We start from the raw sequence: 16571 nt of genomic DNA on the forward strand, positions 1-16571 counted from the left end.
TGCTGCTTCAGTGTCTGTTGAAGTCCAAGGACTGAAAGGGGTTATACCATGAAGCTGAGGATTGGTACCTTGAAGACTGCCTAGGAGAGGCTCATGGTGAAAGTGCTTCCTGGTGGAAGCTGAAGAACTGGGTGTATTTGAGAGTCCAGTAAAATGGGTGACCACAAGTAAGAGCAGCATCAGTTGAGTACTATTGGCAGGAGTTTATGTTCACACTGAAACTAGAACGGAAAGGTGAAACCCAAGTTCTTTTTGTAAGAGCCCAGATGATCCTCAGTGAACCCTGTGGGATGCCTGTTTAGGAAATCAGCTATAAGGGATTGGAACCAGCACAAGACAAAGGTGACAGTTTCCTTTATACAGCACAAGTGGATTATAGTTTGCAAATCTGAAAAGAGTTGGACATCAATAAAGTCAATACAGGAATTGAAATTTTTGCAGTTGTATTTTTGGCTTCATTTGAAGGAGTATCATCACTGTGAAGTTTTGAAATGTTTGTATACACCCTATGATGTTGTACATATGTGATCTGATGTTAACCTTTTACTTGATGCTGGAATGAATTAAGAATTTTAGAGAGTTCAGGAAGAGAAAAGGACATTTAAGATTCTGAGCTTTGTTGAGTATGGTCTAGACTATGGTATTTTGGCATTGGATAGTTTCTAAGATCCTTTGGCTTGGTATAGCCCCCTTCATCTCATTTTTTTTTGCAGATACATATTACTGCTAGGGAATGGTTTTGATTGTTTCACTATGCTTAGCCTACATGAATTTAGCACTAATCATATATGCGGCCTTACTGAGGATGGGGTCACTTTGTCATAGGAAGTGTGTCACAATGGAGGATTCATGATAATCTCAGGTCAGGCCAGCTTGGTTAAAACCATCTTCCTGGCAGCCTGTGGAAGAGAATAACCTGCCTTCCTTGGCAACTTTAGCCCTATGTCATTTTGAATGGTGTCGGAATTTCTGCCATCTTGTTAATAGAAGGAATCTTTAATTTGTAAGTCAGCCCTAATTGACTGTCATCCTCAATAAGAGTTGTCTTGCTCATGTGGTCTCTTCAGTGTCTTGAATCCTTAAGTAACATAGAAAGGGGTACCAGAGACTGGGGTATCATTGTGATAGGTCTATCCATGTTTTTGTTTGTAAGAAATTCGGTTCTGGCAGTTTGGATGCTTTAAATGGAGCTTAATATGCTGAAGTATTTGCAGCAGGGCAGAGAGTCGTGCTAAGACTGATTTTAAATGATGGGGCTTGTCACAGTAGATTTCAGACAAGAGTATTATTAATATGAGGCTTAGAAAATATCTTTTTGTATTTTGGTGAAGAATAGGGCTTCCTTTTGTTCTAAGATTTTTTTAACTAAGGGAGCTTGGCTCAGTAGATTTCAGAGGATAGGAATATTATTATGAGTCTTAGAAAAAAATTCTTTTTTCATTTTTGTGAGAAATAGGACTCCCTTATTCCCTTGTCTTAAGATTTTTCTGGTTTGTAACTTAAAGTGATACTGATTAATAGCATTATTAAAGAGAGCCTCAAAGAGACCTAGATTAGACTTTTTTTTGTGATTCACTCTCATGGGGAACATTTTGAAGAAATAGGGTAAACTGAGAATGGAAACCTCAAAATGTACGAGGTCATATTTAGGGTTCACATATATATATCAGGAAGCTGAATGGATCTAAATCAAGTGTCCACGGATATTAAATCGAAGTAGCTGAGATATGACCTGAGGGCAATATCCACCCCAACTTGGCATTCTGTTTGTGGATCTTCAGTTGACTAAGGGCTGGTTTATATTTTGTAGATATTTTAATGCTGAGGTTCCTTTTTTTCATTTTTACAGAAGGTGATATAATTCTGGTTCAAATGGCCAAGGCATGGATGGGATGGCTGCTGTCTGTTGTCATGATGACTACAAATTTAGTGAACCAAAATCCTTAAATGGAAGATAAATAAGAGATCTATATCTTGAGGCTAGAAAACAGAGGTTTTTTGATCTGAAACATGACATGGGATACACAAGCTTTGGTTAGAGATCTTGAGAATACTGGCTGTAGTATTCTTAATTTCCTCTTTTATTTAATAAAAATTAGAAGCATTTTGATGTCTTCTCACTGAAAACTAAAGTATTCTCCCAGACTTTTTCTAGAAATTGAGAAATATAATTCATTTCCCAGTGAAGATTTTTCATTATGTTAACGTATTTCTTGATAATAATAATAATATACGTTACATTTGCTTGTTTTTTTAAGCTAAACTTTTATCATTTTTTCTGGAATTTCGTACTATATGATACATGTCTTTGTTGAAAATTAAATTTAGATAAATGATTTTTCAATTGTTTTCTTCACAGTGCTTATTAATGTAAGTACTATTTAGTGTTCTTTGTTTTTCCTAATAGCTTTTGACATTCCAATCTCCATTACAGTCAAATGATTTCAAATGAATTTATTTATCTTGTATTTTTGAAAGATACCTCTTCCTGTACTCTGTGCCTCCATCTTTACCACCCACTGATATATTCCTCCAGTTTTCATCAACACTTGACTCAAATCCTTCAATAAAATTTAATCTATTTCCTATTGCCATGGAGACCCATAAGTCTCCCCCACCTGTCTTTATCCCTCCTTATTTTGCCTAGGCTGTCTGGATCTGAGGATTATAGCATGATTTTCCTTATTTTATAGCTAATGTACAAATATAAGTTAGTACTTATAATGTTTGTCTTTCTGGTTACCTGTCTGTCTTTATTTCTGTCTCACTTAGTATAATCTTCTCTAGTTCCATCCATTTTTCTGCAAATTTAAAGATGTCATTATTTCTAACCACTGAGTAGTATTTCATCGTGTAAGTGTGCCACTTATTCTTTATACATTTATTTATTCATAGTTGAGAAATATCTAGATTGTTTACAGTTTTTGGTCATTATGAATAAAACTATAATGAAGATGTTTGAACAAGTGTCCTTGTGGTAATATGGAGAGTTTTCTGGGTATATGCTCAAGAGTGATATAGCTGTGCCTTCAAGCAGAACAATTTCCAATAATCTGAGGAACAATCATGTTGATTTTCATAGTGGCTGTACTAGTTTGCTCTTCCACTAGCAATTGAGAAGTGTTCCTCTTGTTTCAAATCATTGCCACCTTGTGCTGTCCCTTGGGGCTTAAACTTAGGCATTCTGATAGGTGTTAGATGGAATCAGCAAATAGTTCTAAATTGCATTCTCCTGATGGCTAGAGATGTTGAGCACTTTTAAAGCATTTCTAGGCAATTTAAATCATCTAGAGAATTCTCTATTGAGATAATGTATCCCATTTTCAATGGTATCATTGGATTTGTTGATGTCTGGTTTCTTGAGTCCTTTATATACATTGGAAATTAGCATTCAGTCAGATATGGAGCTGATGAAAATCTTTTCCCATTCTGTGGGGTACTGTTTTTGTCATTTTGGTGTTGTTCTCTGCCTTACCGAATCTTCTCTGTTTCACAAGCTCCCATATATTTAATGTTGTTCTTAATAATGCCTCTGCTCTCAGTGGTCTGACAGGAAGTTGTCTTCTGTACCAGTAAATCCAAGATTAATCCTGACCTTCTTTTTGATTAGGTTTAGTGTATTTGTTTATGTTGATATAGTTAATCTACTTGGACTTGAGTTTTGTTGAATTTGAGAGGTATGGCTTAATTGGCATTCTTCTATATGCTGGCATCCAGTTAGACTAGCACCACTTGTTAACGATGCTTTCTGTTTTCTATTGTGTATTTCAAGCTTCTGTGTTACACATTAGTTTCCAAATGTGTATGGATTTATGTCTAGACATCAATTCAATTTCATTGATCAACTGATCTGTTTTTATGCCAATACCATGCCATTTTTGTTCCTATAGCTCTTTTGTATAGCTTGAAATCAGAACAACATATTCGATTTGTTCTTTCATTGTATAGGATTGTTTTAGCTATCCTGTGTTGTTTGCTTTGACTTTTGTTGTATTCTTTAGATTTGTTTTTTCTTTTTATATAAATCTGTATAGTGCCCTTTTAAGATCTGAAAGATATGACTTGGAATTTTTATAGAAATTGTTTTGAATTTGTAGATTGCATTTGCTTGTTTGTCAATTTTTTGCTATGTTATTCTGACCAATCCATGCACATAAGAGAGCTAACTTGTGATATTGTCTTCAATTTCTTTCTTCGAAGACTTGAAGGTTTGTCACACAAGAATATCATTTGTTTGCTTACAATTTTACAATAATTTTATGTATTTTCTGTGCCTATTTTGTGAGGTATTCTTTCCCTGATTTTTTTCTCAGCTTGATTTCACATTTTATATCCCTTTGATCCCTTTCGGATTTCTTTTTGATCCTCCTAAATATTGAATTAATATATTGAATGAGTATGAGAAATGTAACAGCCTTTTCTTGTTCCTTATTTACATGAAATTTCTTTGAAATTCTTTCCATCTAATTTGATTTTGTCTATTGGCTTTCTGTAAATTGATTTTATTATGTTTAGGTAAGGCCCTGTATCCCTAATGTTTTCCAGACTTTTATATAAAGAGTTCTGGATAGTTTTGAAAGCCTTTTTTAGAATCCAATGAGGTCATCTTGTTTTTTTTTTTTCTTTCAGTTTGTTTATATGATGAAGTACATTTCTGATTTTTGTATGTTGAACCATGTCTGCATCTTTGGGAGGAGACATATTCGATCATGATGCATGATGTTGCTATGTTTTGGTTTGGGAGTATTTTACTATGATTATTTTTGCATTTATGTTCAGGAGAGAAATTGGTCTGTAATACTCTTTCTTTGTTAAATCATTTTGTGGTTTAGGTGTCAAGGTAACTGTAACCTCATGAAATGAATTTGGAAATATTCTATCTGTTTATGTTTTGTGAATTTCTTTGAGTATCATTGGCATTATCCCTTCTTTAACAGTCTGGTAAAAAGCTATGTAATTTAAGCATTAGTACTAATCATTTTGTTTACAAATGTCAGTACCCCTGCATTTGGGACATAGATAGTAAGAATCAAAAGATCGCCTTGGTTAATCTTTCATTGATGAATATGAGTTGACTTTTTTGTCTCCATGACACAAGTAAGTGCATACATTGGCTTTAATATCTAAATTGAAAGTGTAAATTTTAATAAAACTGTGCATGTTCATTTACTTACAAATTATACGGAGAATAGGCATTTATGTATCTACTTAGCACTGTGATTTCATATGATTTTTGTAAATATCTTTAGTTTACCTTACCATCTTCCCTCCTTCTTCTATACTCATTTCTTTCCCTAATTAGGACCTGACTCTCCAAAGTGTCTAGAGAAAATTTGATGAAGACAATCACCTATGCTGCCATCATTGGTCATATTGAAACCCACAGTCCTTGTTGCTTCTGAAAATATTGTTTATATCAAGGATCACTAATGCCAGCAGAATCTACAGTGGAGTTCACAGTCAATACTACTACCTCAGGTCATGTTGAGTTAGACATTCTGAGATATGATTTTTTAGGGTAACATACATACTGGCAACAGACAACAGTAAATGTCCATAATACTCATAACTCTGCTGCCTGATAGGACCACATTAATATGAATATCTCCAACTGCCAGTAGAATCATTACTGGTGTCATTTAACAATGATTCTGCACAATTCAGGAGAAGTGTACTGTCATATGTAACCATGTTTATGTTTATGTCATGTTGGATACAGTCATTATACAAGGAATTTCTGTCTATATTCATATCTGCTATTTTAAACAATCTTGATGTCCCTGACATTCCTTGCAACAGAATGGTATATCCATGACCCCTACTGCCACAGGCAACCAGGCTATGAGTGAACCCTACTGCCACTTTAGTTCAGTTGATAACATCATAAATACCAAGAGCCAAGGAAAAGATATTGAAAATATGTATAAGTGATGCTATCGATATACATAATGAAATCCATAGTCAGTTTTGTCTTACAAGATCTCTCCGATCTCTGAGATCTCAAGGCCAGAAGAGTATATGATGAAAATCATTATCAGTACTGCCACTAAAGTCATAAATATGTAAGTACTATGCAGTACTACTGAATAGAGCATTGATGCCAGTTGTACCACCTGCAAGCTGAATCTATGTTGAGGTTATTGCTGCATGCAATGACCAACAATAAGATGAATCCATTGTTAATATTGCTGATGGATATTCTGTTGATGCCTATAATCTGTACTGCTTCTGGTGAACCTGCCGAATTCCAAGGTCCATCCTGATACTCAGGGACATTTTGAGGTAAGTATTCTGAGCTGGCACTGGAGAGCAGATTGATGGTTGAGATCTTACTCATGACAGGAAATTCAGTTGATGTTCCTGATGCATACATGTAGCCCCTGGTGTCAATCATACAATGTAATTTGATGCCTGTGGTCTTACCTGTAACAAGAAGCTATGCTGATGTCAGTGAGGCATTCTGTGGTCAACAATCATGAAGCAATCCATTATTTGTATTGGTGATGGATACCTAGGTGATGACTATGATCTGTATTGCTGCTTGAGAATCTGATAAATTCTAAGGCCATTAACTGATGCCTGAATTCATATTGAAGTAAGTATTCAGAGCTGGCATGGGAGATCAGATTGATGTCTGAGATTCTACCTCTCACAGGATAGTCTATTGATGTTTTCTGATGACAGCATATATCCCTGGATGTGGGATATGGAATTTATGTTGTGTCTATGATACTACCTGAAACCTGAATCTATGTAGATGAATATAGAGTTGAAAGAGACACCATTGTATGTCCATTACTCCAGGCTTCCAGAAGGTATGATGTCACTTATTCCTGCTGCCATGTGGGGCCACAATAATATGAGTGTCTCCAAATACCAATGGAAATTTACTTATGTCTATTTTTCATGCACCAGTCCAATTAACCCAATTAACGAGATGTGTTCTCTAGCCTAACCACTTTGATGTCATGATGCATCCTACCACTAGAGGTTTCTGTACAAGGTCAAACTTGACATCTGAAAATGTGTGGATGTGCATGATATTTCCTGGCAAACTACAAGATGGTGTACTCCAGATCAATGCTGCCATAGCAGCAAGGTCACGAGTAATTACTTAGTGTCACTTTTACGACTGAATGATGATATATGTGATCCCAAATGCCAAGGGATATATATTGATGCTATTCATCTTTAAGAATACTAGTGACCATGTTGAGAACCAAAGTCAGTGTTGTCCTGGAAGAGTTTCCTGATATGTGAAATCCCTGAGCTGGAAGAGTCTTTTGTGAAGTTCATGATCAGGAGTGACGCCTAAGGCTATAATGATGTAAGTGCTGTGGGCTGCTACTGAAGGTGCAGTATATGCCTGTGACCCTACCTGAAACATGAAGCTATCCTGAAGTCAGTGCTGCAGCTGTGACCAGCAATTGTGATGGATTCCGTTATCCCTAATGACAAACTGATGACTATGATCAGTTTTGCTTTTGAAGAACCACCTGAATTCTAAGGTTATTACTGACAACCAAGGTCATATAGGGGTAAGTATTCTGAGCTAGCACTGGAGATCAGATTGATGGCTAAGATCCAACATGTCAGAGGGTATTCTGCTGATATACCTGATACATGCAGGTAGCCCTGATGTTGAACATGCAACGTATTTTGATGCCTATGATCCTACTTGTAACAGGAAGCTATGTTGATATCAGTGGTGCATTCTGTGACCAACAACAGTGCAGAAATTCATAATTCCTACTGATGGTGGAGATCCTGGAGATGCCTATGGTATGTGTTGCTGCTTGAGAATCTGAAAAATTCCAAGATCCTTACAAATGCTGGAGGCATAATGAAGTAAGTGTTCTTAGCAGGCACTGGAGATCAGATTTCTTTTGAGATAATATCTGTCAAATAAAATTCAGCTGAAGTTTCTGATACATATATGTATACCCTGCTGTTGGCCATGTAGTATATAAAATTACCACTGGCCCCAGAAGTGATAGTGATTTCTTCTATTAATCTTGAGACTGGTGAAGGGGTTGAAGACCAGAATTTTTTCTGTTCTCTGAATTGATGCACAGATGTCACTGATATCTACCTGGCAACTGACACCATGGTATAGCCCATCATTCATACAGCCTTTGACAACACTGTTGTCAGTCATCCCTGATGCCAGTGGCAATCGTGTTAATAGCACTAGGCCAAAGTTCTTGCAAAATATCGATGATGTGAATCACCATCATGCACCAGTAACTTTGTTAAAACCCATAGTGTATGTTGCTTCTGAAGATATTGTTAGTGTTTAGAGGGCCTCAGACCATGAGAGTCTAAGAAAAAGTGGAAGGTAATAGCACTGCCTCTGCTCATGTTGAAATTACATTTTCTGACATATGTTATGTTGAGAGAACATAACTTGTGGCAGAAGACACCAATCCGTGATACTTCAGGCCTCTATCAGCCATGTCAGTCATACCTGATGCAATTTGTGAGAGCATTGATAAGAGTTATTCCTACTGACACTGGAATTATTACCAACATCTTTTAACCGTGCTTCTGCTCAATTTATGGGAAGATTCTTGCCATCGATAAAAATTTTGATTTCACAATGCATCCTGTCACTAGAGAAGAGGTTTCTGTTCATGGCCATACTTGTCCTCTGAAATTACTTTGATGTACCTGATTCTTCCTGGTAACAGACTCCATTTTATATCCCAGATTCCTATTGCATTGGTAAGCAGTTTGTGTTTGAATCTTTCTCCCACTTTTGACCAATTAATAACATCAGTGATCCGAACTACCAAGGAAATATATTGATGACCCTCATCTCTGGTGTCACTAGTAGGTATGTTGAGATCTACTGACAATGTTTGTAGGAACAATGGATAGCAGCATATGTCACATTTGAAGAACTCCATAGCACCTGAGATCCCCCAGCCAGAAGAGTGTAATGTGAATATCATTGACAGTACTTCTGTCTAGGTTTATAATGATTAAAGAGCTGTGTATTGTTAATGGAGTCATCTTTGATTTCAATGATCACATCTCTATGCTCAAGTCATGCTGATATCATTGCTGGATGGTATGATCAGCAAGCATGATTCAATCCACTGTTCCTATTACTGATGGAGATCCTTGTGATGGATATGAACTATGTTGCTTCTGGAGAAACTGATAAATGTCAAGGTACATGCTGATACTCAAGGTAATATTGAGGTAAGTAATCTTACATAGTACTGGAGATAAAAACGATTTCTGAGATCCTACCTCCCATAGGGAGTTATGGTTATGTCCCTGATGTATAGATGTAGCTCCTAATGAGAAACCTGCATTGTATTTTGATGCTTATGGTTCTACCTGTAGTAAAAAAATCTATGTTGATACCACTGATGAATGACCAGCAATCATGATGGAATCCATTATTCCTATCACTAATGGAAACCCTGGTGATGACTATGATTTGTGATGCTGCTTGAGAATATGATGTACCTCAAGATCCACACTGATGTCCCAGTCCCTTTTGAGGTAAATATTCTTAGCTGGTACTGGAGATCATAATAATATTTGGAAACCTACCTGCAACAAGAAAATCAAATGATGTCCTCACACATGCATCTAGCCACCAATATTGAACATGTAATATATATTGATGCCTGTGATCCTGCTTGAAACATTAAGCTATTTTGATGTCAGTGCTGAAGCTGTAACCAGCAATCATGATGGGATGGAGTCCATTCTTTCTATTGCTAAGACCCTGGTGATGCCTATGATCTGTGTTGTTTCTTGAAAACCTAATGAATTTAAAGGTTCATGATGAACTATTAGATCCTATTGAGGTAAACGTTCTTACCAATGGAGATCAGATTGATGTCTGAGATCCTGACACTTGAAACTCTGTTGATGCCACTGATACAAGAAAGCAGTCCCTGATGTTGATCATGTAATGTACATGATCCATATATCCACCTGAAGAGGCAGTGATGTCAGTGACCTATCCTTCCAATAGAGAAGACAATTAATGAGCATAATTTATTCTTCCCTGTGAATTGATAATGATGACACTAATATTTAACTGGCAACACACACTATGGTATTGCCCAAGTTCCATGCAGCCATTGGCAACCTGGTTGTCAGTGATCCTGGCTGCCCCTGGTTACCAAGTTAATGTCATTATTACCAAATGCCTGCATAAGATATGATGATGTCAATGATCCATGCTGCCTCCAGTAGCCATGTCTAATGCTATAGTTCATGATGCTTCTTGAGTTATTGTTAATGTCAAGGATCTCAGAAGATAGCAAATTCTTAGGTGAAGTATTATACTAATACTTCTACCTCAGGTCATATTTACCTACCTTTTCTGAGGTATATTATGTTGATATATAGTGAGGCAACAGACACCATTGTTTGTCATATATACTTCAGGCCTCCAGCAGCCATGGCAGTGATCCTTGCTGACCATTGGGACATATTGATATCACTGTCTCCAAATGCCAATGGAATCATTACTGATGTCAGTTATCCATGCTTCTACCCAACTTATGTTAAGTATCCTGGTAGCCCTTATCATTTTTATATCATGATTGAAACTGTCACTAGTGAAATTTCTTTACATGATCATACCTGCCCTCTCAAACTTTCTTCATATCCCTGGGAACAGATACCATGATCAGATTTCTACTCCCATAGCCAACCAGGCAGTGAGTGATCTCTACTACCACTTTGGAACAAATTGATGATATTAGTGATCCGAATTGACAAGGGCAATTATGATGTCACTCATCGATGCTGTCTCTGGTAACTATGTTGAGATTCACAGTCAGTGTCTTTGAAGAGGTCATGATGTCTGTGATAACTCAACCAGAAATATCTGTTGTGAAGTTCCCTGTCAGTATTGATGCCTAAGATCATAATGAAATAAGGGCTCTGTGCTGCTACTGAAGATATGTCAGTGTCAGTGATCATACCAGAAGCCTGAAGGTATGTTGCGGTCAGTGCTGTAATCAGGGATCATGATGGAGTCTATTGTTCCTATTGCTGATGGAGACCCTGGTGATGTCAATGATCTATGCTGCTTCTAGAGATCATGCTGAATTCCAACATCCATACTGATACTTGAGGTCATATTGAGGTAAGTGTTCTAATGTGGCACTAGGGATCAGATTAATGTCTGTGATCCTATCTGCCACAAAAACTTCTGTTGATATCCCTGATGCATAGATGCAAGACCTGCTGTCATCCATAAAATGTACAATATTTTTACTACCATCAGAATAGTTAGTGATGTCAATGATCTCTTCTACTCTCTGAGTCAATGCTGAGGTCCCTGATATCTGACACCCTGGGACCCTGCTCTGGCAACAGACCTCATGGTAATGCCCAAGATCATTTTTTTTTTTTCTGAAGACAACATCATTTTCAGTGATCCCATCTGCCACTGTTAACCATGTTAATGTCACTAATGCAAAGGGACTAAAGAAACATGGATGATGTGAATCCTACATGTAACCTCTAGTAACTATGTTATAATTCATCGTCAGTTTGATCATGAAGACATTGTGAATGTTAAGAATTTCTGAGACCATCAGAATCTTCAATGAAAGGGTCAGTCTATAGCGCTGTCTTAGGTAATGTTAGGGACTACATATATATATATATATATATATATATATATATATATATATATATATATATATATATCTCAGATACCACTATGTGTCTATGATATTTGTGTCCTCTAGGAGCCAATATGTCAGTGATCCCTGATCACTCTTGTGACCACATTAATATGGCTTTCATTAACTGATAATGGACTCACTATTGATGACTATTACCTATGCTTCTGTAAAAGACCTAAGAAATATCTTACCATTCTTACGCAATTTAATGTAAAGATACATCCTGCAACTAGAAAACAGTGTTTTCTATGTGGTAATACCTTCCCTCTGAAGGGATTTTGATGTCCCTCGTACTTCCTGACAATGGACACAATGTTAAACCACAGATCCCTGGCCATAGACAAACAGATCATGAGTTATCCCTACTCCCACTTTGGACCAGATTTATGAAATCTATGACCCTAACTATCAAAGGAAATATATTGACATTACTGTTCCATGCTGTCACTGGTAACCATGTTGACAATCATAGTCTGTGTGGTCATTGAAAAGCTGCATGATATCTTTGAGAAACAACCAACAGAATATATTGTGAAGTACATGGTAAGTACTGCTGCCTAGGTACATAATGTGCTAAGTGTTGTTTGCTGCTGCTGGAGATGAGTTGATAACTGTGATCCTAACTGCAACCTGAAAATATGTTGATGTCAGTTCTGCATGCTGTGTCCAGCCATCATGATGGACTCTATTGCTCCTATTGCTGATGGAGACCCTGGTGCTGTCTGATCTCTGTTACTTCTTGAGAACCTGCTGAATTCCAAGGTTTGTGTTGATGATGGAGACCACGTTGAGATGAGTGTCATGAGCTGACACAATAGGTCAGATTAATGTCTGAGATCCTATGTGCCACAGGGCCAGCAGAACATAAGGTGAAGTTTTAAGTCATACTGGTCATCCAAGTCATGTGGAGTTACATCTTATATTTCTTATAGAGATCACATATATAATGCCAAAAGGCATCATTGTATGTCCATGGTACTTCAGGCCTTCAACTGCTGTGATTTCAGTGATCCCTGATGCTTATTGGAGCAACATAAAAATGAGAGTCTCCAATTGCCAATGGAATCTATCCTGATATCAGATATTCATTCTGCTGCCCAATCAGACCTTGTTGTTTATGAGAAGTGTGTTCAAATGTCTATGAGATGTTCATTATACATACACGTATCCCCTGAGGCGAACTGTATTATGTACGCAATCCTTACTGCAACCAGAATAACTATTAGTGTCAATGAGCCTTGCTGCCAATGGAGATGTTTATGTTAATATTCTCTGCTGTACTGTGAATGTCTATGATAAACCTAAAAACAGATACTGCAGTATTGCCACAATGCTGCCACAGCAACCTTAATTTCAATGATCTGTGTTAGAAATGAGTATCTATTGACCTATTGTCAATGCTGCCACAGCAAACTTAATTTCAATGATCTCTGTTACAAATGAGTATCACACTAATATCTATAATTCAAACTGTCACCAGAACCTATATTGATGTCCATCGTAAGTGATGGCACCAAGAGCTATATTGAAATATAACCTTTGTTGCTTCTGAAGAGATTGTTAGTGTCAAGGAACTCTGTGGCTAACAGAGTCAAGTGTGAAGCTCATAGTCAATACTGGTAACTAAGTTTATGTTTAGTTAACCTTTCTGTGATATGATGAGGTCACTGATACATTTTAGCAACAGACATCATTGTATATTCAATTACCTTGATGACCCTAGCAGGTATCGTGTCAGTGATCACTGGTGATACATGGGACTATGTTAATCTGACTCATTCCAACTGCCAATAGAATCTATATTGATGTCAGTGATCTATTTTTCTGTGGAGACCACATAATATGTGAAATATGTGCTGCCTACTGTACCCTTTTTGATTTCAGTGTTCCATCCTACCATTAGAGAAGAAGAGTTTGCCCATGGACCTGTCCTCTAAAACTGCATCCGTGTCACTGATACATCCTGGAAGTAAACACCATAGTGTATCCAAGATCACTGTTGCCTTGGGCCCACCAGCAACCATCATGGTGACCATTATACCTACAGAGGTCCTACCTGCACAGGAAAGTATGATGTCCACAATGTATGAATGTAGCCCCTCTGTAGGCCATGCATTATATAAGATCCTAACTGCCACCATAATGGCTACTGGTACAAATGATCTAACCTTACAGATACCTGCCAACTGTAACTATTTTGATGTTGAGGATCCATCCTGCAACTAGAGAAGAGGTTTCTGTCCAATTTTGACTTTTCAGTGAAACTATGATGACAATGATAACTTCATGGTAAGAAACATTATGATATATTCCCAATCCATGCTGCCACAGGCTGCATGATGTTAATGATTTCTAGTCCCACAAAAGACTAGGATGATTGTATTAGTCATTCCACCTACCAGTGAAAGCAAGTTTATGCCAGTGCTATTTGTTGTCACCAGCAATAAGATGAAGTCCTTCATTGCTATTGTTATTCCACCTGCCACAGAAACTATGGCAAGATCCCTGATGCATGCTTACATCCATTGCTATAGACAACATCACGTATAATGATGTATACAACATCATGTATACTACCACCAAAAGTGGTATTTATGTTAGTGATCGATCCTATGACTCAAGAAGAGATTTATGACCATAACCTCTTTCACTCTCAGTATATGCTGATGTCACTGACATTCTTGACAATATATATGATGGTATAACTCAAGATTCAAGCTGCCATAGGCAACCTTCTTGTCAGTGTTCCTTCCTGTCACTGGAAGCTATACTAATATCACACAATCCAAATTGCCTTAAGAAATTATGTTACTTTCCATTATTCATACTGCCAACAAAAACGAGGTTGATACACATAGTCATTGTTGCTTCTGAAGGAATTAATATCAAGTGCGGAGCTGTAGCTCATTCATGGGAGTAAGTCCTGTTGGGCTGAGTTATGGTTCCCGCATGTCTGCCATGGCTCAGAGATACAGAAGCACAAGAATTTGACTGAATACCCTCTATGCAGTGCCAGGTTGGTGCTGGGCTGAGAAGCAGCCGGGCTTTGCCCGGGAATATCTCAGCCTGAAGTCCATAGGGGCAGAGCTCCTCAATGGAGGTGTCTGGGCTGAAGCAGCTGACCAGGAGGCCTGTTGTCTCTGTCTCTGGGCTCCTAGGCACTGCTGAGAATGGCAGAAGAACTGAGACTTGAGGGCATACAGGCTTGACCAACCCACAGCCAAGAGCGGTGAGAGGGAGAACTCTGGTGGCTCACCGTGAGGTGGGTGATTCTTGGTTGCCAGGACTTGCTTGGCTGGGTGGGCTAGCTTGCTTGAGTTGGTGGCCTTCTCAGTGGCGACAACACAGACAAGTCTTCTGGTGGGAGATTAAACAGCAGCTCAGTAGTCAAAAGCCCTTCTCCATGGTTCCCCAATGAGGGGGACATCCCAAAGACATGAGGTAGTCCATGTTTTAAAAGGTTTATTGTCATGGCAGAAAGTAGATTAGCTGTAACCCCATGCACACCTCAGGGCAGACCTGAGTTAAATAGGGAGGGAGGAGTGTCTGGGAAGGAATGCTTAATTGGCTATGCCCTCTTGTCTTTAGGTATTTCATTAATATGGAGGTCTCTCAAGGCTTGAGGCCTGTATTCATGCCCTCTACCTGTCCTAGGTGACATAAACCTCTCTTTAGGAGAGGCTGTAGGGACATTGTATTACATGACTGAAAGGCGTGGATCAATGGAAGTCTTTGGCCTTGTGTCAGGAGGCTGGAGTCTAGAAGTGTGATGAAATGTATGCCATCCCTTGCAGGGTCTCTGGCCATCTCTAGCCATTGCTCCACTAGAAAGCAAGCTAACCTTTCATGGTGCCACAGTCAAGGAGCCCTATGGCCACCAGGTTATATTCTGGAGTTTATGGTCAATCTGGTGCCTGAGGTCATGTTTTGATGTGTTCTGAGATATGTTACATTGAGGTCCATAAACCTTGATGCCAGTGTGCCTTTCCCAGCCTTGAGCAGACTGAATAGACCTTGCTTGCCACACAAGACCTTGACACCTAGGTGAAGTCATCTGCTTTGTTTATATTTACAGCTTCCTTCAGGACCTTAACACCTGAGTGAAGTGAGCAGCTTTGTGAACACTTGCAACTTCCTACAAGAACCTAGAAGAATATATTGCCAGCTGAGCCTGCTTTACAATATTATCCAGCTGAAACAAAGAATGGGTTTGGTGGGCTTCCCCAATATAAACAGAGTGCTGAATTTTAAATTTGTGCCTTCATCAAAGACTTATCTTGACTTCATTCTTTTCTTGCCGCCACCTCCATCCTTTATATTTCCAGCCTCCCTATCAGGTGAACCCAGTTCGTCAATGTCCATTGGGCAGCTACAAGTGGTACTCAAAATAGGGACCTGATAATGTGAAGGGGGGACCCACTGAGAAATGCTGTCTTAGGTTGAGCTCCACAGAAAATGGAAGAAGTAAGAATATCCTTCCTTGTAAGCAACAAACAACATTAATGCTAGAGGAAGTTATAAAGTGTATTTTTTGGAGGCTGTGTTATAGGAGGTGCATTAAGGGGATACAGCTAAGATGAAGAGGTGTTGATCAGATGCTGACTTTACCTACGGGTCACAGCAAATTTGGGACAGTGGAATTAAAACTAGGCATTTGTCCACAATCTAAGAGATACTTCAAGCAAGAGGAGCAGGATTTGTCCACAGCCAAAAAGATTTGCTTCAGAAGAAAGGAACAAGGTTTATACCTCAATTAGATTTATGGTGTCCATGGTTCCCTGAAGTAGGGATTGTAAATATACAAATGAAAGTATTGATAGACAAGTTGAGGAGGAATTGGGGAAGTTAAAAAAGCGGGTGATCAGGAGGAACTTTCAGTAGCTACCACTGCACCTCATAAAG

General features: G+C 38.2%; 1 long non-coding RNA gene across 1 annotated transcript; it reads left to right on the plus strand.

Moving 5' to 3' along the window:
• The first annotated feature begins 12139 nt into the window (after positions 1 to 12139).
• LOC114635957 lies at positions 12140 to 15940 on the plus strand. The gene is made up of 5 exons (XR_003713555.1): positions 12140 to 12431; positions 13573 to 13737; positions 13845 to 13958; positions 14828 to 14931; positions 15745 to 15940. It is a non-coding gene; the product is annotated as an uncharacterized LOC114635957 (long non-coding RNA).
• The last annotated feature ends 631 nt before the right edge of the window (positions 15941 to 16571 follow it).

This window comes from Grammomys surdaster, unplaced genomic scaffold (genome assembly GCF_004785775.1).
Source record: "Grammomys surdaster isolate TR1022 unplaced genomic scaffold, NIH_TR_1.0 120346, whole genome shotgun sequence".
NCBI classification, from domain to species: Eukaryota; Metazoa; Chordata; class Mammalia; order Rodentia; family Muridae; genus Grammomys; species Grammomys surdaster.